The sequence below is a fragment of the Notolepis coatsorum genome (genome assembly GCF_963971535.1).
Source record: "Notolepis coatsorum genome assembly, chromosome: 2".
NCBI classification, from domain to species: Eukaryota; Metazoa; Chordata; class Actinopteri; order Aulopiformes; family Paralepididae; genus Notolepis; species Notolepis coatsorum.
In genome coordinates, this window is record NC_140166.1 from 162,259,934 (window position 1) to 162,284,933 (window position 25,000).

Sequence of the window (25,000 nt, forward strand, 5' to 3'; positions counted from 1 at the left end):
ACTGTTTTGATCCAGGTTGTCACCTGCTGTGACGTCAAGGTCAAGAAGGGAAGGAGAGCTATTAAGATCAACCATTAACACAGAGGCAATCACACAGGAGCTTAGAGTGACGGAGGCAGACGCTCACTGTGGCCCCAGCCGTCAGCACAGAGCTAGAGCGGATAGACAGGGTCCTCCCGCTGGATCACAGCCTCACGGACGGTATCCAGAGCTAGAGCGGATAGAGAGGGTCCTCCCCGCTGGATCACAGCCTCACGGACGGTATCCAGAGCTAGAGCGGATAGAGAGGGTCCTCCCCGCTGGATCACAGCCTCACGGACGGTATCCAGAGCTAGAGCGGATAGAGAGGGTCCTCCCCGCTGGCATCACAGATCACAGTGTTCTCACGGAGGGTATTCAGAGCTGGGGTGACAACACAAATGTGTTTTATATGGCGACACACTGTGGCGTGACGACCTCTTCTAATTATAAGTTTCATATGTGGACAGTCAACAACGGTCTCGTCAGAAAACGTAAATAAAGTACTAATTGACCACGGGAAAAAAGGTACATAATGTACATTATGTTATAGCCATAAGTAATATATTTACGTCTTGTATAAGTGATATATTTACATATATTTACAAGTTCAAAACATACTGGGAGTTGAATCTGATTGTGGTCACAGGTGAGTGCTCTCCCCACTAGACTAAAGCACCCACCCACCCACCCTGGTCCGGGAGGGCGGAGACTATCACATGCTTCCTCCGACACATGTGTACCCAGCCCACCGCTTCTTTTCACCTGGCAAGCGCGGACTCTCACTGGGAGAGTGTAACGTGTGGAAGGTCACACTACCTCTCTTAGATCCTTCCCTTGCTGTGCAGGCGCCCCGACCGAACTGTAGGGAGTCGCTGTTTACAACGACCAGGACCCACCCTCGCCGGCTTCCCATCCGCTAACACTGCCAATTGTGGTTAGTATGGACGGTCGGCCAACCCGGAAGCACCACAGCTGGATTCAGACCCGGCGCCATGGGCGGGCATTAGGGGGCCGGGCCCCGCCCACTGAGTCAGCTGTGCCCACCCTGGTAAAAAAAATTAAATTTTTTTATATCAATCAAAGTCGACTATTCCAAATCCTTAGTCGGGGACAGCCCTAGTGGGCACTGATGTCAACAACAACACTACTGAAGCTAGCACGGCACTGTGAGAATTCGTTTTCTACCCTCAAGAACGTCTTTCCAGAACATCGCCTTAGTATGCTTCATCGACGCAAGGCCAATTTAATTCAGTTGGCATTTGAGAAGGACTTAACAAAAAAGTTCAGGAATGAGTGGAGGGGCAGATTTCACTCTGTCCCCAAACGCCGCTTTGCCGCTCTACTAATGATGGTGAGTAGCCTGTGGAGTGTGGAGGAATTTTGTTTGCTTTTTTATGCACCTTTTTTTTGTGTTTAAGTGTTTAATAAATGGAGACTTTTCAAAGATATAGAATAGAATAGAAATGTATTATCCTGAGGGAAATTTGACACTGCAAATCACTCAACATTAAACATTTAGACAGAACAAGTCACGAATAAGAATAACAAAACAAATGGCCTAAGAATAGAATAAAATGAAATAGAATAAAAATAGAATAAAAGATACAGTAAATAAATACAGTAAAAATATACTGAAGTCTACAGTAGGTGTAATATTGCACAGTGCTGTTTAAAAAGTAAGAGTCCAGGAAGATGGTACAGTAACTGTCACTCTGTGCTCAGTGATGCAGTGAGGCACAGTGATGCATTGTATAGTCTGATGGCTGTCGGAATGAAGGACTTCCTGTGCCGTTCAGTGCTGCATTTAGGTAGTGTGAGCCTATAACATGCTCCTCCTGTCAGCCAAGTCTGTGTATAGTGGGTGGGAGGGGTTTTCCCTGATGGCCTGGAGCTTAGCAAGGCTCCTCCTCTCCGCCACCCTCGCTAGAGTCCAGCTCCACCCCAACCCACGCTACTGGCCTTCCTGACCATCTTATCCAGCCTGTTTGTGTCCCCTGCTCTCAGTCCGCTGCCCCAGCAGGTCTGTTATATATATCCGTTCAGTCTGTTTTTGTATAAGTGAATGTTCTTAAGATAGAGAGAAATTTGATTTTTTCAAATTGCCTCTCTGCTGTTTAGTTCAGCACCATGGGCAGCGCCAAGCAAGCCACAGCGCCGTTGTCCCAGCTGAAACGTATAAAAGGGAACCTGTGTTGAAAAACCATTGTGCCCCCCCGAGAATATTTTATGCCCCCCCACTCATTTGTTTCTGCAGCCTGGTCTGGCTGGATTCGATCCCAGAATTCAAGTCTCCAAAAACACGCTGTAGCATAATATATAAACTGAGCTGTATCACAAAATGGGGAAAGCAAAGGGGAGAAACGTTGTCTCCAAAACACATAACAAAAGAAATATGTCGGGCAATGGTGCTACATCAGCACACAGTAACGTTATACCAAAACGATAAGCAATGACATGATAATCAAAATACGAACAGCGAATGAACTTATCCTCCGTGGCAAGGAGCGATAAGACATTAACAGGAATGCAAGGTACTACTTACGGCAAGGTTCAGTGATCGACTGACAATCTCAACAGTAACCAGGAAGAGCATATAAAGCCAACCTAACTAGACACACCAGGTACCAATGAATGCAATCAGGGCAGATAGACAGGTTAATTACCATAAGGTAACGCTAGGGATTTGCTCCGTGAGGAGAGCAAAACCCCAAACGTTCCAATTGATGATACTAAAAATACCTTTTTAACAACAAGTTTATGGAGAACAAAAACAACCCAAGCTAAATTTGGAAAACCCTGAAACTGTTGGGATACAGTAATAGATTAAACACCAAAACTAGTAACATAAGCCTGAAGATCGATGGGAAAACAACATCAGAAAAAATAGAAGTAGCAAACAGCCTGAATGATTACTTTTCAACAGTGGCCAAAAACCTAGTCACTAAGGCTACGTTTAGACGGAGAGAGTCTGAACAGAAACCGCAAAAGTCGTCTTACGGTTTCACTTTTAATTTTGCGTTTAGACTATCGTTTTGGGATGGAATTCTCCGTGCAGACGAGGCTGTAATGACTCCAGACGACTGAGCCCGCTGTCACACGATTGGCGCATATGTCACATGACGTGCTGTGAAGACCCGCCCTACTCTGACTCTGATTCGCAGACTGTGGGTGGGGAATGTGATTGGACCAAAGCAGAGTCACTCACAGACAGTGGGTCCAGTCACGCCTCGGGGCAGATTCTTGTGTATTTAAAAGTACTGCCCATGTAGCCTTCAGGTGATCGCCATGGATAGAATCAGACATGCTTTGTTTACGCTTCTAGGCTACTGACGCATGCCTGTGATGTAAGCAGTACACGCGACGAGAGCCTTGACAACCCTTTCGTCATCGTTTTATGCGGTTTGACAGTTTAGATGAGAGCGCAAAGGTTTATCGTTTCTAAGAATTCCACCCTGGAAGGTAGTCTCACTTTTTTGCGGTTTCACCCCGTAAAAACGCTGTTTCCGTATAAACGAAAGGCACATCCGAAAAAATATTTTTGTGGATTCACCTGCTAGCGTTTCCGTATAAACGGGGCCTAAATTGCCCAATCAGACAGACCGATTTGGTGTAGCCCATATCCAGGATCACTATGCAAAAAAGGGGGTACAGACAAATGCCGTTTCCTTTAAAAAAGTGACAGAGGAGACAGTGCTTAAAACGCTTCTGGAGCTCAACCCTACTAAAGCTACAGGAGTAGATGCAGCTCAGGTTATTTCCCCCAGTATAACACATATTGTGAATCTTTCCATAGAATCGGGAACGTTTCCAAGTGAGCTTAAGCTGACCAGAGTAATACCACTTTACCAAAAAAGGCAGCAAGCAGGACCATGGAAACTACAGTCCTGTCTCCATCTTGTGTGTCATGTCCAAGATTATAGAAAAGATTATATATGAACAAATTGATCAGTATATTACATCCCATAACATGCTGTATGCATTTCAATCAGGGTTTAGAAAATCCCTCTCCACAGACAGAGAAAGAGATAGACAGAGGGAATCTCTGTGGCATGGTGCTACCTTTTTCCTGTGGTCGATTAGTACTTTATTTACATATTTTAAGCGAGATCAGGCTGGGACAGTACATTAGCCGTCAGAGGGTCAGGCGTTATGCCAATATCTATTGTCGTGAAAATATGAGTGAAAGTTCTACGGCAACCATCTCAAAGAACAGTGTTAACCCTTTCAATACCAAACTATATAAGGTTAACCCTTTCACTACCACGTGACAATGGCTCAGGAGGTAGAGTGGTCGCCTGTTAATTGGAAGGTTCCTAGTTCGATTCCTGCTCCTCCCGGGCAGTGTGTTGAAGTTTCCTTAACCCCTAATTGCTCCTGATGAGCAGGTTGGCACCTTGCATGGTTGCCTCCGCCGTCTGTGTGTGAGTGAATGGGTAAAAAAATGTGAGGAACAACACTTTGGATAAAAGCGCTATATAAATGCACCATTTACCATTTACCATTTAGTATGGTAGTGAAAGGGTTAACCTTCTGACATGTGGTAGTGAAAGCATTAACCCTTTGTAGTGTGGTCGTGAAAGGGATAACCTTCTGTAGTGTGGTAGTGAAAGGTTAACCTTCTGTAGTGTGGTAGTAAAAGGTTAACCTTCTGTAGTGTGGCAGTGAAAGGTTACCCTTCTGTAGTGTGGAAGTGAAAAGGTTAACCTTCTGTAGTGTGGCAGTGACAGGTTAACTTTCTGTAGTGTGGTAGTGAAAGGTTAACCTTCTGTAGTGTGGTAGTGAAAGGTTAACTTTCTGTAGTGTGGTAGTGAAAGGTTAACCTTCTGTAGTGTGGTAGTGAAAGGTTAACTTTCTGTAATGTGGTAGTGAAAAGGTTAACCTTCTGTAGTGTGGTAGTGAAAAGGTTAACCTTCTGTAGTGTGGTAGTGAAAGGTTAACCTTCTGTAGTGTGGTAGTGAAAGGTTAACCTTCTGTAGTGTGGTAGTGAAAGGTTAACTTTCTGTAGTGTGGTAGTGAAAGGGTTAAACCCTGCTGTCCGGTGCTCCTGCTCTTCTTTCTCTCTGAAATACTGTATCTAGTTGCACAAAATCACTAAAGAAGTGATTCTGGCGTCCACCAGTCACCGTGATGTCGTGGCAATGGGCAGAATAGACCAGTGTCCTATTCTGGCCCCTGATACTCTAGGAAAATCTTTAGGCAAATGTGTATTGGGCACAGAGAACAGAGTCTCATCTGCAAATGGGGGGGGGGGGGGGGGGGAACAATACGGTGTCAGATAAACCTTATTGACGTTGTAAGAAATAGAATATTTAGTAATGAAAGATGGTTTTGTCTCTCTCGAGTGTTTTGTGGGAGTAGACTACAATGGTATCAAGTGTTAAGAGCGATGCACTGTTCTGTTGTATGTTAGAGTGATGCTCTGTTGTTGTGAGCGACGCACTGCTCTGTTGTTCTATAAGGTAATTTAGAACTGTACTTTGTAAAGAAACTCAAAGTGTTAAGAGCGATGCACTGCTCTGTTGTATGTTAGAGCGATGCTCTGTTGTATGTTAGAACTTTGTAAAGAGACTCAAAGTATTAAGAGCGATACACTGCTCTGTTGTTATATATTTTTTATTGAAACATTTTATCACACTTTTTACTGTCCGTTCTATTTTATAATTTTTTGCCTATTTTAAACTGAATCAAATCGCACTTTTTTACTCTATCTAATCTATTCTATTTTATTATTTGTATTACTGAAAAACTGTGATTTACCATACCTTGCTACCTCTTTATCTTTTTGTATTTAATTCTTTATGCTCGCTTATGCCTGTATTTTTTACTGTTGTGAAGCACTTTGAATTGCAATTTCTGTATGAAAAGTGCTATACAAATAAAGTTATTATTATTATTATTATCATAATGGAATGCCAGCTGTGTCTCCCTTGGGAAGTTTTCGAGGGGGGAGAGATAACTACGTTTCTGTTTCTCAGAGACAGAGGCCCCTGTAAGTTCCAGAGAACAGAAAGTTATTTTCTCTGTGTTCCTTGGAATAATCAAAAATGAAAAACATATAGCGATTGCAAAATAGGTCACTCGTACGATAGGTCACTCACCCAATAGGTCACTCACACGATAGGTCACTCACATGATAGGTCACTCACATGATAGGTCACTCACACACATGCACCTGCATGTTGGTTAAAAACTGTATTTTTCCATCAACAGGTTCTGAGGAATGAAAGTAGGCTAATTGTGTTCATAATGATTAGATTAGATTAGATTAGATTAAATTCTATTCTATTCGATTCAATTCAAATGTATTGTCATCATACAGCACACATACAGTACAACACAAATACATTTGGCATCCAACCAGAGTGCAAATGTAACAGTAATATACAATGTACAGGTGATTTAACCAGGTATAACATATATAAACGAGTACTACTGAGTGTAGTGCTAATCAGATGTATGTACAGAGTTGTAGTATTAATATGTACAGTGATACAGGTATAAAGACAATATTGTGGTAGTATTCATACTGGCCAGCAGTGTAACTAGTGACAGCACAAAAATGTTATTGTCTATATTTATGTCTTCTACTATTACCCTGCCCATACCTGTACCTCCCCTCCCCCTCCCCCATGCTGCTATGATGCTTGAATTTCCCCAAAGGGATCAATAAAGGAATACCTTATCTTATCTTATCTTAGTTAAGGATAATGGTTCATCTAGATTGTGCATTGTCTCAGAATGCTGCTGATAGGAAAACAGCTTTACTGTAGACTAATGGAGGACCAGTAGAGACAAACATAAACATCTGAATGGGCCCCAGTTTATTTCCCGTTGCAGTGTTCGCTGACATCGCTAACCAACAGGAATTAAACCCTGCAGCCCCAGCTGTTCCCCCAACTGTTCCCCCCAGCTGTTCCCCAAACTGTTCCCCCCAGCTGTTCCCCAAACTGTTCCCCCAAACTGTTCCCCCAACTGTTCCCCCCAACTGTTCCCCCCAGCTGTTCCCCAAACTGTTCCCCCAAACTGTTCCCCCAAACTGTTCCCCCCAGCTGTTCCCCCAAACTGTTCCCCCAAACTGTTCCCCCCAGCTGTTCCCCAAACTGTTCCCCCAACTGTTCCCCCCAGCTGTTCCCCCAACTGTTCCCCCAGCTGTTCCCCCCAAGCTGTTCCCCAAACTGTTCCCCCAACTGTTCCCCCCAGCTGTTCCCCAAACTGTTCCCCCCAAACTGTTCCCCCAGCTGTTCCCCAAACTGTTCCCCCCAGCTGTTCCCCCCAGCTGTTCCCCAAACTGTTCCCCCCAAACTGTTCCCCCAGCTGTTCCCCCCAGCTGTTCCCCCCCGCAGCCCCAGCTGTTCCCCCTGCAGCCCCAGCTGTCCCCCGCAGCCCCAGCTGTCCCCCCCGCAGCCCCAGCTGTTCCCCCCGCAGCACCAGCTGTTCCCCCAGCTGTTCCCCCCGCAGCCCCAGCTGTTCCCCCGCAGCCCCAGCTGTTCCCCCGCAGCCCCAGCTGTTCCCCCCCGCAGCCCCAGCTGTTCCCCCAGGTGTTCCCCCCAGCTGTACCCCCGCAGCCCCAGCTGTTCCCCCGCAGCCCCAGCTGTTCCCCTGCAGCCCCAGCTGTTCCCCCCCGCAGCCCCAGCTGTTCCCCCAGGTGTTCCCCCCAGCTGTACCCCCGCAGCCCCAGCTGTTCCCCCGCAGCCCCAGCTGTTCCCCCTGCAGCCCCAGCTGTCCCCCCGCAGCCCCAGCTGTTCCCCCAGGTGTTCCCCCCAGCTGTTCCCCCTGCAGCCCCAGCTGTTCCACCCCGCCGCCCCAGCTGTTCCCCCTGCAGCCCCAGCTGTTCCACAGAGAAGCTCCGTGTCTCTCCGCTGGTTCATCTGTGCTGCATCAGGCAGCGCGTTGTGAACACGGGCAGGACCGGCGGTTCAACTCATTACCTTCTAACGAGGCGGTAAAGAGGGAGAGAGCTGAGTGTGGGAGAGTGCAGGGCCACGCAGCGTGTCAACAGCACTCCTGTCGAGAGGCTCTCCACTCTGCCCGTCTCTCTGAGTCTGAACGCTGCGCCCCGACGTGCTCCCGGTCCGCCGACCCGGCCCCCCACCCCCCCACCCTGGCCTGGCACCCTGCCAGATGCCATGCTGCTGCCCCTACTCCTGCCAGCCTCCCTCCACCTGTCTCTGGGGACGCGGTAGAGATGCACACTGACACATGTTAGCAGGCAGGCACACACACACATAGTCAGACACATACACACACACACACACACACACACACACACACCCACACACACACACACACACACACATAGATGCCTGCGCAATAGAGCAGACGATGCACGTGCTCTCCCACTATTGAACTTGGGGGAGCAAGGATATGATCTTGCTCCACCACTTTTTGATCATATGAAAAATATGATATACCCCCCCCCAATATATAAATCTAAGCATAACTACGTAATTTCAATCAAATTAATAATACGCAATGACACTTAATAACACGTTTTTAAGTTTCCAAAGATTGCGAACCCCCCCCCCCCTGCCCCATTATGGTTTGATCCAGTTCCTCCTATCTCCAGCGCGTAGAGCTTGGCTCACTGCCTCACAGCGCTGCAGTCTGGCTGCACGCAGGAGTCAGTGTAAATATCAAAGCCCACAGATTGTGTCATAATATTGGTGGCAGGCAGTGAGGCAGGCAGGCTTTTCCAGTAAGTTGTTCAAATAAAAGGATTATGTTAGACATAAGTTACTATTGAGTGGTAGTAGAACTTCTACGGTTCTACCACGCAATACATAAAAGTGTTTCACGGTCCCGAATTGCGATCTGGTCAATCATACGGTTTCCTCGAATAAATAATAATAACGTTTCCCTCTCTGGTTGGCGTTAGCTTTAGTGCTAGCCGCTAGCTAACGTTATCTAGATATGTGGTGTGAGCTCAGCTGGATGACGTTGACTTCATTTCCAAACGTTAACGCTATCGCTATCTATATGGCAGACGAGCAGGGCCGGATTAACGACGGCCGCGGCCCGTGGGCCTATAGTGACGAGGGGCCTCCATTTTTTTTTTTTTTCTTTTTTTTTTTTTTTTTTGAGATCGATGTCATGATTGTGCACTGCAGACTCAGGGAGGAGGCAGAGAAGGAGAGCAAGAGACACAAGATTTACAGGTAATGGAAATATATCTTTTTTCTCTTTCTTATTAAAAACTTGGCCTATTTGAAAGGAGATTGATTTAATAAAAATGAATGAGCGAAAAATCAATATACAGTGTATATACAGTATAATATATTATTATTATAGTAATTGGCTATCATACTGCAATATAAACTGAGTTTTATAGTGAAAAGAGCAGCTTTATTGGTCAAGATTGAAGGCTCTATATTGCAGGAAATTGCACGTACAGGTTCATTACATTTAAAAAAAAATCTGCCATGGAGGGAGTCGTGCCGGACCCCCTCCAAACCACCCCTTGCCTGTCAAAAAAATATATATATAAATAAATAAATAATAATAATAATAATAAAAAAAGAATTTTTTATAAAAATTATATTCTTGCACCCCCACTTTCAACTATAACTAGGCGGCCATGCACACACACACACACCTACACACACATACACACACACACACACACACACACACACCTTTTGATGTGGCTCAGTGATCACTCCTGTTTAGACCCAGCATCGTTCACTCTGTCCCCCTGATCCACCTCCTAACTCCACCCCCCCTGCTCCACCTCCTAACTCCACCCCCCCTGATCCACCTCCTAACTCCACCCCCCCTGCTCCACCCCCTAACTCCACCCCCCCCTGTCCACCTCCTAACTCCACCCCCCCCCCCTGATCCACCTCCTAACTCCACCCCCCTCCTAACTCCACCTCCCCCTGCTCCACCCCCTAACTCCACCCCCTAACTCCACCTCCTAACTCCACCCCCCCCTGATCCACCTCCTAACTCCACCCCCCTCCTAACTCCACCTCCCCCTGCTCCACCCCCTAACTCCACCCCCTAACTCCACCTCCTAACTCCACCCCCTAACTCCACCTCCTAACTCCACCTCCTAACTCCACCTCCCCCTGCTCCACCTCCTAACTCCACCCCCTAACTCCACCTCCTAACTCCACCTCCTAACTCCACCTCCCCCTGCTCCACCCCCTAACTCCATCTCCTAACTCCACCCCCTAACTCCACCTCCTAACTCCACCTCCCCCTGCTCCACCTCCTAACTCCACCTCCTAACTCCACCTCCCCCTGCTCCACCTCCTAACTCCACCCCCTAACTCCACCTCCTAACTCCACCTCCCCCTGCTCCACCCCCTAACTCCACCTCCTAACTCCACCCCCTAACTCCACCTCCTAACTCCACCCCCCCTGCTCCACCTCCTAACTCCACCCCCTAACTCCACCTCCTAACTCCACCCCCTAACTCCACCCCCTAACTCCACCCCCCTGCTCCACCCCCTAACTCCACCCCCCTGCTCCACCCCCTAACTCCACCCCCCCCTAACTCCACCTCCTAACTCCACCTCCTAACTCCACCCCCCCTGATCCACCCCCTAACTCCACCCCCCCTGCTCCACCCCCTAACTCCACCCCCCCCCCCCCCCCTGATCCACCTCCTAACTCCACCTCCTAACTCCACCCCCCCCCCCTGCTCCACCACCTAACTCCACCCCCTAACTCCACCCCCCCTAACTCCACCTCCTAACTCCACCTCCTAACTCCACCCCCTAACTCCACCTCCTAACTCCACCCCCCTGCTCCACCACCTAACTCCACCTCCTAACTCCACCCCCTAACTCCACCTCCTAACTCCACCTCCTAACTCCACCCCCTAACTCCACCTCCTAACTCCACCTCCTAACTCCACCTCATAACTCCACCCCCCCCTGCTCCACCCCCTAACTCCACCTCCTAACTCCACCCCCCTAATTCCACCTCCTAACTCCACCCCCTAACTCCACCCCCCCCTAACTCCACCCCCTAACTTCACCTCCTAACTCCACCTCCTAACTCCACCCCCTAACTCCACCTCCTAACTTCACCCCCCTAACTCCACCTCCTAACTCCACCCCCTAACTCAACCCCCTAACTCCACCCCCCCCTGCTCCATCTCCTAACTCCACCCCCTAACTCCTACCCCTAACTCCACCCCCCCTGATCCACCCCCTAACTCCACCCCCTAACTCCACCTCCTAACTCCACCCCCACTGCTCCACCTCCTAACTCCACCTCCTAACTTCATCCCCTAACTCCTACCCCTAACTCCACCCCCTAACTCCACCCCCCCTGATCCACCCCCTAACTCCACCTCCTAACTCCACCTCCTAACTCCACCCCCTAACTCTACCTCCCTACCTTCACCTCCCCATGCCCCCCCCCCCACTCTGAGATACCAACACTACAACAGTCACGATGCACGTGGGGGAGGGGTCGACAAAAGATTATTTCTGATACCTTTGCCCTGCTACAGAGAAGAGTAGATTATTTCTGATACCTTTGCCCTGCTACAGAGAAGAGTAGATTATTTCTGATACCTTTACCCTGCTACAGAGAAGAGTAGATTATTTCTGATACCTTTGCCCTGCTACAGAGAAGAGTATTATTCTTTCTGATACGTTTGCCCTGCTATAGAGAGGAGTATATTTTTTCTCATACTTTTGCCCTGCTATCAGTGTTAATTTAGTCAACGAAAATTATGACTAAAAATGGTCGTCAACAAAGCTTTTCCCCCTGACGAAAACGAGACGAGACGTCACGTTAATGGAGATCATGTGACATTTATTATTCATGCAATGTTGTTGACTAAAAACGAAAAAAAAGTTTGATTAATATAATCTTGCTAAACGTTTATTCAACTTCAACGTCAACACTGTTTACTTGCTACTTGCTAGCTAACAGGAACTCCTTTGCCGACAGGAAAGTAGCAAACATAATTGTCCGTGCGGAACCCTTATCCCCAACACATCGTTCCGTGGGTGAATCATTGTAATATTCTGGGGTTTTGTGTGTCACATATGGTTTTAGGGGCACCACTGTTATGCTGGGGGTGTTGTTTCCCCCAGGGAGGACGGACCGGATGTTACGTTGTTGTTGTGAAGCTAGCGTATTGTGTATGAGAAGGGAAGTATCAACTTGTAAAACCCCATATTGAGCTGGAAATAAAGCACCATACAGAAAAGGAAGCTCCTCTTTCTTCCCTACATTACTGCATGACGGATCGCTACATTATGTTGATCCACCAAAATAGAACACATTAAATAGCTTACATAAGTCTAACCAGCTAGCACTAACGTTAGCTTTTTTTTGTTTTGAAAAAGCTCACCCAAATTTATGAGGCTGTAACTGAGTGCAGAGACTAAACAAAAAATACTAAATCGAAACTAAACAAAAAAGACTAAAACGAAAATGCTCAGACCTGTAGTTGACTAAAACTTGACTAAATGAAAAATAGATAAAGGTGACTAAATATGATGAAAATGAAAACGAATAAAAAATAGCTGATGAAATTAACACTGCCTGCTATAGAGGAGTAGATTATTTCTAAGAGTAGATTATTTCTGATACTTTTGCCCTGTTATAGAGCATCACCTCCCGCTGCAGATGGTCCAGAACTCAGCCGCCCACCTCCTCACTAACACCCGGTCCCGTGAACACATCACTCCTGTCCTCCACTCCCTCCACTGGCTCCCGATCAAGGAACGCATCAACTTCAAAACACTACTCCTCACCTTCAAAGCCCTCCATAGCCTGGCCCCCCCCTAACTGACTGACCTCCTTCTCCCCTACTGCCCCACCCGTTCCCTCCGGTCCTCTTCCACTCTTTCCCTCACTGTCCCGTCATCCAAACTTAAACGTTTTGGTGACCGGGCATTCTCACGAGCTGCACCCAGACTCTGGAACACCCTCCCTCAGACCATCAGAGACTCTCCCTCACTCTCCACCTTCAAATCCAGACTCAAAACCTACCCGTTCTTCCTAGCATTCAACCTTCCCTACCCATAACCACCCTCCTCCAACCTACCACCCCCCTCGGTTTCCCTTACTCACTTCCCGACTGTCTCCCCTACTGGCTCCTGTATTTGTTATCCGTTACTCGTGGTTTTATGTTCTTGTGTATTCATATTGTTCTCCGTTTCCCTGTGGTTCTATGTTTCTTTGTTTTTTGTCAGCGACTTTGGGTCATTGAAAAGCGCTATACAAAATAAATGAATTATTATTATTATAGTAGATTATTTCTGATACTTTTGCCCTGCTATAGAGAAGAGTAGATTATTTCTGACCGGGACGCCATGGTTATTCATGGTGAATAGGATTCCTAACACTTTGTGTTGTTGCCATCTGGCGCTGCCTATGTGTGAAGGCTAAGGGGCTAAGTAGTTTTCAACACACTCCTCAACCCCCACATCGCTAGCCAGCTATGGGCAATTAAACTCTGTAATTGATTTAGAGGTTGGCTTAAAGAACACGCTTTGGGATGGGATTATACAGCATCTGTCTAAGATTGATTTTGATCATTTAACCACTTGTCATTGTGCATTCTTAGAGAAGTGCATTATACCGGTACTTGAGTTTAGCCTTTGGGTTAGACAAGGGAAGTTCAGATTGTAATTTATCTCTGTCTCTCTGTCTCTCTCTCTCGACAGTATTCTGTTTGCGGACATTGTTGGTTTCACCAGCCTGGCATCCCAGTGCACTGCTCAGGAGCTGGTCAAGCTGCTCAACGAACTCTTTGGGAAGTTTGACGAACTGGCGACGGTGAGTCCACGTCCCATTGGACTGACATCTTCTGGTTGGCTCAAAGGTCTGCCAGATCAGGTATAGAGCTCGACAGGGCCCGCCCTCTCCATCCTCTGGTTGGCTCAAAGGTCTGCCAGATCAGGTATAGAGCTCGACAGGGCCCGCCCTCTCCATCCTCTGGTTGGCTCAAAGGTCTGCCAGATCAGGTATAGAGCTTGGCAGGGCCCGCCCTCTCCATCCTCTGGTTGGCTCAAAGGTCTGCCAGATCAGGTATAGAGCTCGGCAGGGCCTGCCCTCTCCATCCTCTGGTTGGCTCAAAGGTCTGCCAGATCAGGTATAGAGCTCGGCAAGGCCCGCCCTCTCCATCCTCTGGTTGGCTCAAAGGTCTGCCAGATCAGGTATAGAGCTTGGCAGGGCCCGCCCTCTCCATCCTCTGGTTGGCTCAAAGGTCTGCCAGATCAGGTATAGAGCTCGGCAGGGCCCGCCCCCTCTGGAAGAATCTTCTCCATGGTCAAAGCATCGGGGGGGAAGTTAAGATTAGCTATGCAGGAAAGTCACGGCTCTCCGAGATGATAAAACAGTGGAATTGTTTCTTTTGTACTTGTTCAACAAGTTGTTGACATTAGGAAACAGTGATTAAAAATGGCGATATGGGGCGTCTGGGTAGAGTAGTGGTAAAAGCACTTGGTACTAAGCGGTACTTCAGATGCTCCGACAAACACAATGTCAGTGTTTGTGGGTGGGAAGCCGGTGGGGGTATTAGTCCTGGTTGTTGCATTAGCAACTCCTACTGGTCGGTTCAGCGGGGAGGGGATCTGGGGGAGATGGCGTGAACCTCTGCATGTGTTACGCTTAGGGATGTTTGATATTGGCTTTTTTACCGATATCCGATATACCAATATTGTCCAACTCTTAATTTCCGATACCGATATCAACCGATACCGATATATGCGGGGTTTCCCCCCCCAAAAAACTGAATAATTTCAGGTAATTAACATTACATATCTCTTTAACACAACATTATGCATACTTTTGACAATACATAAAGAATTTGTTCTTACTTGCTTGCCTGGGTAAATAAAGGTTAAATAAATGTAAAACAAATAAAGATTTAAAAAAATATATGTTTTAAATATTTTTTTAAACCAATACCGATCATTTCCGAGATTACATTTTAATGCCAATATCGGCCGATAATATCGGACATCCCCGTCTTACGCTCTCCCAGAGAAACTCCTCGCGGTCAGGTGAAAAGCAGCAGCTGGTGTCTCCAGTTATCAGGGGACACCGACAGAGCTACACCAGAACCGTGGTACAAGCGGTATAGAAAATGGGAGAAGAATGCAAAAAAACATTTCATAAGAATATGGTGATATCCGACAGGGTTAATCAATGGTCACTGTGTTAATTTTCAATGACAAAATATGTCACTGCTAATGTCAACTTTCGTTAGAGACCTCGGCCCTAGGGAAAATTATTCTGTTACCAGAGGGGGGATTCAGATTCAGATTCCTTTATTGTCACAGCTTTTAAAATGTACATACATGCCGAAAACGTGAGATGCTTGTTTTCCTTGGCTCCTGAACCGTAGTAGTGTGCAATACAGTGCAATACAACAAATAGACTTTAAATAATCCTATACTATACAATATAACTTTACTATGGTACCCTATTCTATGTTGCTATCCCTATAGTCAAGTCAAGTCAAGTCAAGTCAATATGTAGTCAGATATGTAATGTTAATTACCTGAAATTATTCAGTTTTTTGGGGGGGGGAAACCCCGCATATATCGGTATCGGTTGATATCGGTATCGGAAATTAAGAGTTGGACAATATTGGTATATCGGATATCGGTAAAAAAGCCAATATCAAACATCCCTAAGTCAATCTATACTATCTATAGTCCTATAATCTATGCTATACAATCCTCTGCTAAACTATATTACTATACAAGGTAACAGTGAAGTTAAAGTCAAGTTAAACACTGAGGGCTCTGTAGATTAAATTAAAACTCTTGACTTGACTTGAGAGCTCTATTGCCAGTGGTCAAACTGGAACATAGTGTGATTACATCATGTGGGTGTAGTGTGTGTGTGTGTGTGTGTGTGTGTGTGTGTGTGTGTGTGTGTGTGTGTGTGTGTGTGTGTGTGTGTGTGTGTGTGTGTGTGCGTGTGCGTGTGTGTGTGTGTGTGTGCGTGTGTGTGTGTGTGTGTGCTTGGCGCATGCTACAGTAGTAATGTGATTACAGTCGGCTGTCTGCAGATAGCCTATCACTCTGCTAATCTCTTTTCCACAGAAGGGAAATGTGTGACGGCGTTACTGCCGCGCATCACCCTGTACATCAGTCATTCTCAACCTTTATCATGTCAAGGACGCCCGTCTGAGAAAACTTTGGCTGTTTGATATGGTTATGTCCAGAATTCCATTACTTTCTATAATACTGTAGGTGGAGAGAGTGAAACCCTTGTATTTTCTCAAAGGAAGGAGGACATTATCTAAATTCCTCATTCCCTCAAGGAATATCTGTTACTCTGCCAATGAAGCTCTATGGTCCATTTCCATGGTCTTTTATCCTTACAGTATATTTTCTCATTGGGCTTCTAGTGAATGATCATTGAATGAATGAATGAATGAATGAATGAATGAATGAATGAATGAATGAATGAATGAATGAATGAATGAATGAATGAATGAATGAATGATCATTACATTTATATAGCGCTTTTTCTAGACAATCAAAGTGCTCCCCACAATGTAGGGTGTAAATTGCCTCCTTCACCCCCACTGGTAGCACCCAACCTTGGGCTACCCAGGCTCAATGGCTGCCATACACTGGCACCAGGCACACATTACATTTACATTTACATTTAGTCATTTAGCTGACGCTTTTATCCAAAGCAACTTACAAGTCATCAGGAAGGGCACAAATCTATCAGCTGAGTAACAATGTTCATCAAAGTGTTGAGTGCTACAGTGTAGGTTAGTATATTAGGACAAGTGCATGACAATAAGGTTAGTTAGGGTTAGATTTTTTTATATAAAAAATATATATATAAAAATGTCAGATAATGGTTGAAGAAGTGCGTCTTTAGTCGACGGCGAAAGATTGGATGGGTTTCTTGGACATTACACTACACAATGGCTGAACGGCTCAGGAGACAGGGATTGATACCAGCCAATTAAGGGGGAGGGAGGATTAGATGGCCTTGATGTAAGAGACCTGATTGTGAATTTGGCCAGGAACGTCGGGGAACCCCCTACTCTTTGTGATAGGCGTCCTGGGTTCTTTAACGACCAAATTCAGTCAGGACCTCGGTTTAGCGTCTCATCCGAAGGACGGCACTTGTAGCTGTATGGTGTTCCTATCACCGTAACAGGGGCATTGTTACTGACAAGTCCAGAGGACAGAGTGCCCCCTGCTGAACAACAACACCACTTTCTGACAACGGCCTTGACCGGAGCTCGAACCGGTGATCTTCCGATCATAAGTCCGGAGCTCTACTCATGTATGAAATAATAGTAAAATTAAAGGTGAGGTTTTTAGAACCATGTTGGTTGTCTTTGGTGAAATTATCTTCATATCCCAGCAAGCTGCTACCAATAAGTCAAAGGTGCTGAGAAAAGGTCCAGTCTCTGTGACACACCCCAGGCCCTACAATCAGACAATCTCATGGCGGCACTGAATCTGAAGAACCAATCAGATATTTTTGTCCTGCCAAGTGGTGTTCCCGCGGTTCGGAAACTGACACCACCACCCAGGCACGTGCACACATAGAGGCCAAGGGGTGCTTGAGCACCTGCCTTTTTGAGCCTCATCAAAAAAGTGCCCCTTTGAAAAAAAGAAAAGAAAAAGAAGATATTTTTTTTCTTTTTTTTTTACCGTTACGCATCAGACCACGTGAGCGGATCGGCGCGGCCGAGAAATCCGCTCTTCGCTCTTTAAAGCTTGGTCCGCTCCGCTAATCACTCATGTTGACCCCGCCCCCAAGTCGCTCTCCGCTCGCTCCCCGCTCACCTTGAATCGAGCGCTCCCCGCTCCCCGCGCCAGATCGCTCGGCAGTTTTTTTTCTTCTTTTTTTGGAGCATGGTGTAAATGAGCTCAAACTACAACAGTCTACACCCCCTGGGCCCCTTAACAATTGTTTGTATTGAGCCGCATTGTAATTGTAGCCATTCTGCAATGTTAAATAACGTTGTTTATCCATTCACTATCTCTATTAAGCGATGATAGGCTAGCCGAGCCACAATGCTATGGTCGCTGCCATTAACGTTAGCATGTAAGCTAACGTCAACAACAATGGCGTCGATATACTTTTTCTAACTGGAGTGAGTGTGGGCGTCTCTACAGTGACAAAGCCTGAACGAACAGCCTATCACAGGTTCACCCTTCTCATTGGTTGAAAATGGCCTTCATGTTTGTACATCGCCATCTGTTGCTTTGGCATTGTACTGCATGTATATATTACATCAGTGTTAAACCACTGTGAGCGGCCCGGAGTGGATTGGAGCGGAGGAGAACTCTCGCTCCGGACGTCGCGCCGACTCATTTTAAAACCCACTCCTCGCTCACGTCAAAACCGGCCGCTCCGCGCCCCGCGCCGCTCACGCTCCGATCCGCTCACATGCACTGTTACGCATATAGACTGCCCTTCCAACTGAAAAATGTCAGGATAGAATCAAAATATTAGGTAAAGAGAGAGAGATGCCCCATATTCCATTGCAGTTTGCACGGCCTCCTCAGCGTGCCTCAGCACTTCTTGGGGTCTGTAGGGTAAGCACTTATTCCCTCCCCCCTGAACATTTATGGAGATGTATGGGCCTTTTAAGTCAGTGATAAAAGTGTCTTTCAAGGATAAGTGAGCTCCTGCACTGATTATTATAGTTCAATATTCAATATTTGATCACCAAAAACCCCCAAAAAGCATAAAAAGGGGGCCCCCCACCCGAAAAGGGCCCTTAAAAATCGGGCTCGCGCGCTACGCACGCTCGGTTAATGTATACACAAAAGTGTAGTGCCCTTTTCAGCCTTTGAGCACCTGCCCCTCTAAAGTCCTGTGCACGTCCCTGCCACCACCGTGTTCCTTGTCGAAAAGACACACAGGCCGAACAAAACCGCTCGCTGATCTGAGGCCCGGAAATATTTTGTATTATTCTCTTGAAAAATCCAGCTCTAAGCTGCCTGGTGCCTCTGGGAGTCTGTAAAAAAGTTTTTTTTGCAAAAATACATTTTATATTTTATTTGAGAAATAATGCTATACAGCTTACTCCTTCTCAGCATGGACATGCAAGCTCACTGCTGCTTTGACATTTCCCCAAAAAAATGTACTACCCTACCTTTAAGCCATTTCCCCCCATTTTTCAGGGAACTCTCTTGAAACCCCTCATGGACCCCAAACCTTGCGTTGTATACTACGCTCCCATTTCATTCTCTAATTCTATTTCTTCATATCCCTATCCCTCTCTCTCTTTCTCTCTCTCTCTCTCTCTCTCTCTCTCTCTCTCTCTCTCTCTCTCTCTCTCTCTCTCTTTCTCTCTCTCTCACCCTCTCTCTCTCTTACCCTCTAATCCCTTCCCCTTCGTGACCTTCACCTCCTTCTCCTCTCTCCTCCTCCTCTCTCCTCCTACTCTCCCTCCTCCCCTGTCAGCGCCTTGACACCCTAGATCAGCGCTGGGATCGATACTATAGCTTGGCATAATAAATCAAGTGTGAGAGTAAATAATGTGTTTATCTCTCACTTTATCACCGCTCCGCTCCGTCCGCGCCATCTGCGGGCGACTCACAGCGTCTTGGGGTAGAAAGAAATGTGCTGTTAGCTCACAAGCCGAGGAGGCTTCCCTTTTGTGATAGTTGCGATTGGAGGATCAATGAAAGGGGGCATGGTTTGAGTTACTGTAGGTCAATTGTCTATTTCTCATTCGGGGTGGGGCCTCAGTGAGATGATTTGGGTTGTAGTCTACTATGGAATAGGTTTAGACAGGTGAGAAATTGAACATACGCATATCTTTGTGCATATTGTATATGTGCCTCTTCTCTCCTTCATACAGTCCACCTGTTATTTCTACATCAGTGATGTAGAGGTGGATTAAAAGCTGTAGATAAACAATATTTGTTGACATAACTTAAAATAATATACATTTATACAATATACAATATACCAAAACACCATTGAAAATAATATAGAAACACATTTATTTTAGTTTTTTAAAGATCCAGTTTCTAAAATATTAGACCCTATACTTAAAGGTGCTGTAAGTGTTTTTTGTTTGCTTGTTTGTTTATAGTGTAAGTGGTCTACATGATAAAATAATAGCTCTACACTCCGACAGCCATCACTGATGTAGAGTGTTTGGTCAGTAACATGGGTCTCTCAGTCCCTTCTCTCTGCAGTAAACAGAAAATACATTTTCTGGTATCCCGTTTCCAATTGATCCAATCAGGAGAGAGAACTCCACACTGCAAAAATGGTCTGACAAAAATAAGAAATAGAAACTAGTTTTAAGTAAATAATGTGCTTGAAACTAAGACAATTATCTACCAGTGTAATAAGCTAATTTGGCTTGGCAACAATTCTAGGGTTCTCTCTCCTCATTGGATAAAGTGGGAACGGGATACCAGAATATTTATTTTGTGTTTACTGCAGAGCGGAGGGACTGAGAGACCCATGTTACTGACCAAACACTCTGTATCAGTGATGGCTGTCGTAGTGTAGAGCTATTATTTTAGCATGTAGACCACCAGGGGTCACGTGGGTAAAATAACAGAGGATGCCAAAATAAAAAGGGACCCTGCTTTTCTTTATCATAAATCGATAAATAGAGACCGTATAAGATCCCCAATTATCATATCATGGGGTATCGTTGGAAAGCCACCCTCATTGGCTACAACCCTGTCCAAAATGTTTGAGATCGCCAAATGATTGACGGAGCTAGAGCCCCCGGAGGTCGGGGGTGGTAATGTGTACTTTGGCGCACGCCTCACATATCGGCATGTAACTCGAGAACCGCTGAACGGGTTTTGTCACCTGAAAGGGCAATTGACAGGCAACAAGTAGGGCTTTAATTCTATCTATATATTGTATGAAAAGAAATGCACACCTGAGCTGCTAGAGGTCAGCAAAGTGGTGCATCCTCATGAGGGCCCACATGTGGGCCCTTGGATGTTAAGAGGTTAATGTTATTTTTTTTTCAAGAGCAAAGACCATAACCCTATCAAAACAGCAGTCAAAGTGTATATTTTCATTTTTACCGATGTTTTGTACGATTGACCGAAAATAAGAATGTATCGAAAAAATGCTAATTATATCTCTTTTATCGTAAAACCGTGAGGAAATGACTAAATCCAGATTTAACCCTGCCATTGGAAAGAGGAGCCTTTTCCCTACCCATAGATGTATGATTTGGCCATAATAAGGTCAAGGTCAAGTTCAAGGTCAAATATGAATTTATAATTAAAATCGATTATCATTTATTACTGTATCTACAAATCCTTCTGTTTAATCATCTTCCCTTTATTCATTTGCTTAGATTTTTTGTACACATGATCTCATTAAGGTGGTGAAGTGGATTCCCAAGCTGTTTCGGTTCTGCTCTGATCAGAACCTGTTTGCTAGTACTCTGCGTTGTGATTCAATACCTTAAAGCTCTGGGAATCACTTCTGTTCAAACTGACTGAGCAGGCAGAAGGAATTAGGAGGAAGGTAGTTTAACAGTTGTTTAATCAAAGTTTAAGAGTGTATACAAATTACAATAAGAAAATGCTATAGTTGTAATCACAAACACTATGCCGTAAGTGATACAACCAGACTAATATTACAGTATAAAGAATGATAGTTGATAAGTTGTTGATGGTCTTTGTCGTCTGGCTGACAAAACAAAGCAGTTGGTTTTCCCTCCAAAAAGTCCTTTGTTCTCCTGCTGTAGATGGGTGAGATGGTTGGAGAGGTCTTGTCCTTGTGGGTTGGTTGTTTCAGAGTCCTTCTCTCCCATTACACCTGGGATCTTATAGCCAAGGCCCAGTGTCTCGGAGTTGATGACATCATCACATTATTGCCCCAATCACAAGCCTGCTAAGCTGGCATTTGAAAATAGGGGTTTGGCTTATAGGCCAAACCCTCTTCACATTTACCCAGAGAATATTTTCCCTATATTTTTACTTAAACACATTACTTGACTTGTTAATACTTTGATGAACCTCAAGATATATTGATTACATAAACACAGATATATTTCTTTATCACTAAGTCTGCTGACTTTCAGAACATATCTAATCATTCTGTTAGCTTAATAGAATACAAATCAATACCATATAGAACAAGCTTAATAGAATACAAATCAATACCATATAGAACAATCAATTAATCATATTGAACCTAAATGAAAACAGAACAGGCACATTAACTAATTGTAGACATTGAATTTCTGCAAACTGTAGTTAAGATCAGTCCAAAATGCTCATATCTCTGATCTGGGTGTGTGTATATATATATATATATGTATGTGTATCTATTTGTGTGTGTGTGTGTCTATGTGTCTGTGTGTGGGTGTGTGTGTCTATGTGTGTGTGTGTGTGTGTCTGTCTGTCTGTGTGTGTGTGTCTGTGTGTGTGTGTGTGTGTGTGTCTATGTGTGTGTGTGTGTGTCTGAATGTGTGTGTGTGTGTGTGACAGGAAACTCCAGCGAGATAACATGTTTACGTGACCTTTTGTCTTTTGTTTTGATCTTACAGAGCCCATTGTCTCCAACTCTTCCCAGGCCATGGCAGATGGCTTGGGTTCCTGTCATAGATAGAATCATTTGACCACTCACTTCATATGTAAATCGACCTGTGTGCCTACAATGGCAATCACGTCTATGTAAACACACACACACAATCTATGAATTATTGTTTTGAGGGCCAAGTATTTCTACACATTAGTTAATCATGAGATATTTATGTTTGGGAATTTACCACAGTTCCCCACTTGGATAGTTTACCTATCCTTAATATGTCAAACATAGATATCAATCTCTACACACTACTATCTAGATAACACTTAAGACATTTTATATCATATTAGGATAAAATATATCATGTGCACAGTTTTTAACAACTTGTTCTCGTACCAAGATCAATTTCCATTGGTTTCAACTGTGAGTTGTCAAATTCTGACTTGGAGCATTTGAGGAGGGGGGTCCATGTTTTCTAGATTTGACCCTGCCTCCTCTTTATTGCTCAGAGCTGGTGCAGTATCACGACTGCTGGGTGCAACTCCACTTTCTGGGAGGTGGAATTTAGAAAGCAAATTGCCTTTCTATTACACCTCATCTTCTGTCAAGAACATCTTGACTCGTGTTGACCTCTATTAGGGGGTAGAGCCCCCTGCTGTATCTCCTATTGCTGTCACAGCGGTGGGGAGGTCGTTGCTGGCTGCTCAACCCCCGTTGACCCTCGGATTAGTGGAAGAGGTTTGTTTCTCCTCCCCTCCGCCTGGTCGTCGATAGGGGCGATAGCAGCTCCCCCCCTTCGCTTGTTGACCCCCTGGTCAATAGTTGAGGCCTTGCTTCTGTTGACAGCCGGAGTTGTTGCTGAGGCCTAGCCACCTGTCTCCTTGTTGGTTGTCTGTCGTTTCCCTCTGAAGCCTCAAGACTCGGTCACTGCGTTGGCCAAGACTCTCCCGGCCCGAGAGGTAGGCGTCTCCTGGTTCTCCGCAGTGTTGTGGTTCCCCATGGAACCGCTGGGTAGACACTAGCCAGTGTCCTCTCCCATCCGTATCCTGCAGTAAATACATATCGCTTCGGGGGACAGTGGGGATCACTTCTACCACAACAATTGATTGAGAATCCATAATTTCCCTCCCTCAGACTCTCTTTACTGGTCTGAGCTTTGACAACTTTCTTTTCCAAATCATTTATCATGGTTTTTAGATCATTAATTTTCAAAATTCTGAAAAATTCACATGGCTCTCATTATATTATGCTGTCAAAACACATGGCTCTCATTATATTATGCTGTCAAAACAGTATACTCCTCCATCTCTCGATGTGGAATACACATTCAAACATCGTTACCGTCTTCCTCTGGTTTTGGACAGCTGCACCCCGGGCCGGACGGTCAGCACTGACACATCCATTCTCCCAGTAACCTGTGTGTATGGCAACAAATCACAGTCCGCCTTAAACACACATCTTCCACATCACAAGCCAATTATCAATTGCACATGTTCACACCCTACACAAGACTAATTTGGCCAATAGCGACCAAATTCATTGAGCTTCATTAATGTACAGAGAATCATGCTTCCCAACCCTATCACCAACCACGACACACCCCCAGCCCCTAAAACTGGGTATTCAATGGGCGGAGAACAAAAATCCATAACTAGCTCATGTTCCTTCACTTTGTTCCCAGTCCATTTTACAGACATATACCACCCCGTCCTGATGTGTCGAGATCACTCCCAGCTTGCCAGGTACCCTAAGAAAAAACACACAGAAAGAAAGAAAACAGAAAACAAAACACAAAGAAAACGCTGCCAAACCAATAAATGAAAAAATAAACCAAACTTGTGAGCTTATTCTTTTTTCTTCTGAGCTCATTTTTAACCAAGAAACAAAAAAGGGAAATCAAATGAATAAACAAAATGTACGCTCCCGGCCAAAGTCAGGAATTGCTCGTAACACACTAGAAAAGAGAAGTAAAAATAAAAGTAAATAACCACCTATCCTATTGCTCATAACTGTTAATACGCTTCTATCAATACCATAAAATACTAGAAACAACTATGAGTCTTTTTAATTTCTTAATCATGCAGTCCACCCTTTGATCAATCTGAATGTTGACCAAGCATGGATAATTTACTGATCACTAGCTGCCGCAGTGTCACATCATCACACTGTCCAATACCGATTAACTGTTTAACATAATTTGATCCTCTTGTTAGTCTGATTAGTTCATGCATTTGTCAGTCACTCATACATCCGTTTTTAGTAACTTTCATTCATAATCTAATCACCTAACACCTCTATCTATTTTTATTTTTAATTTTTATTCTAATTAGGAGCATATTTCATCATTCAATATATCCCACCTCTACCCTAGTCAGTTGCATATATTTTATTCTGCCGGTGGCCTCTGCAGACATGACCTTTGAAAATGACCCTTCATTCCACAGCTCCAACAACACTGGCGGTCTCCCCCGGGTTGTGAGACCCGGTGGGTCAGTTGCCTGTGACCGGATGACCCTGGGGTCATCGGGCCCAGAACATGTCC

At 45.3% G+C, this 25,000-nt stretch overlaps 1 pseudogene across 1 annotated transcript in view; it reads left to right on the forward strand.

Moving 5' to 3' along the window:
• LOC311223593 (adenylate cyclase type 1-like) overlaps positions 1-25,000 on the forward strand; it is a 181,023-nt pseudogene that overhangs the window by 30,918 nt on the left and 125,105 nt on the right. Inside the window, exon 4 of the transcript in view lies at positions 13,659-13,770. The product of the transcript in view is annotated as an adenylate cyclase type 1-like (transcript). The remainder of the gene's footprint in view (positions 1-13,658; positions 13,771-25,000) is intronic.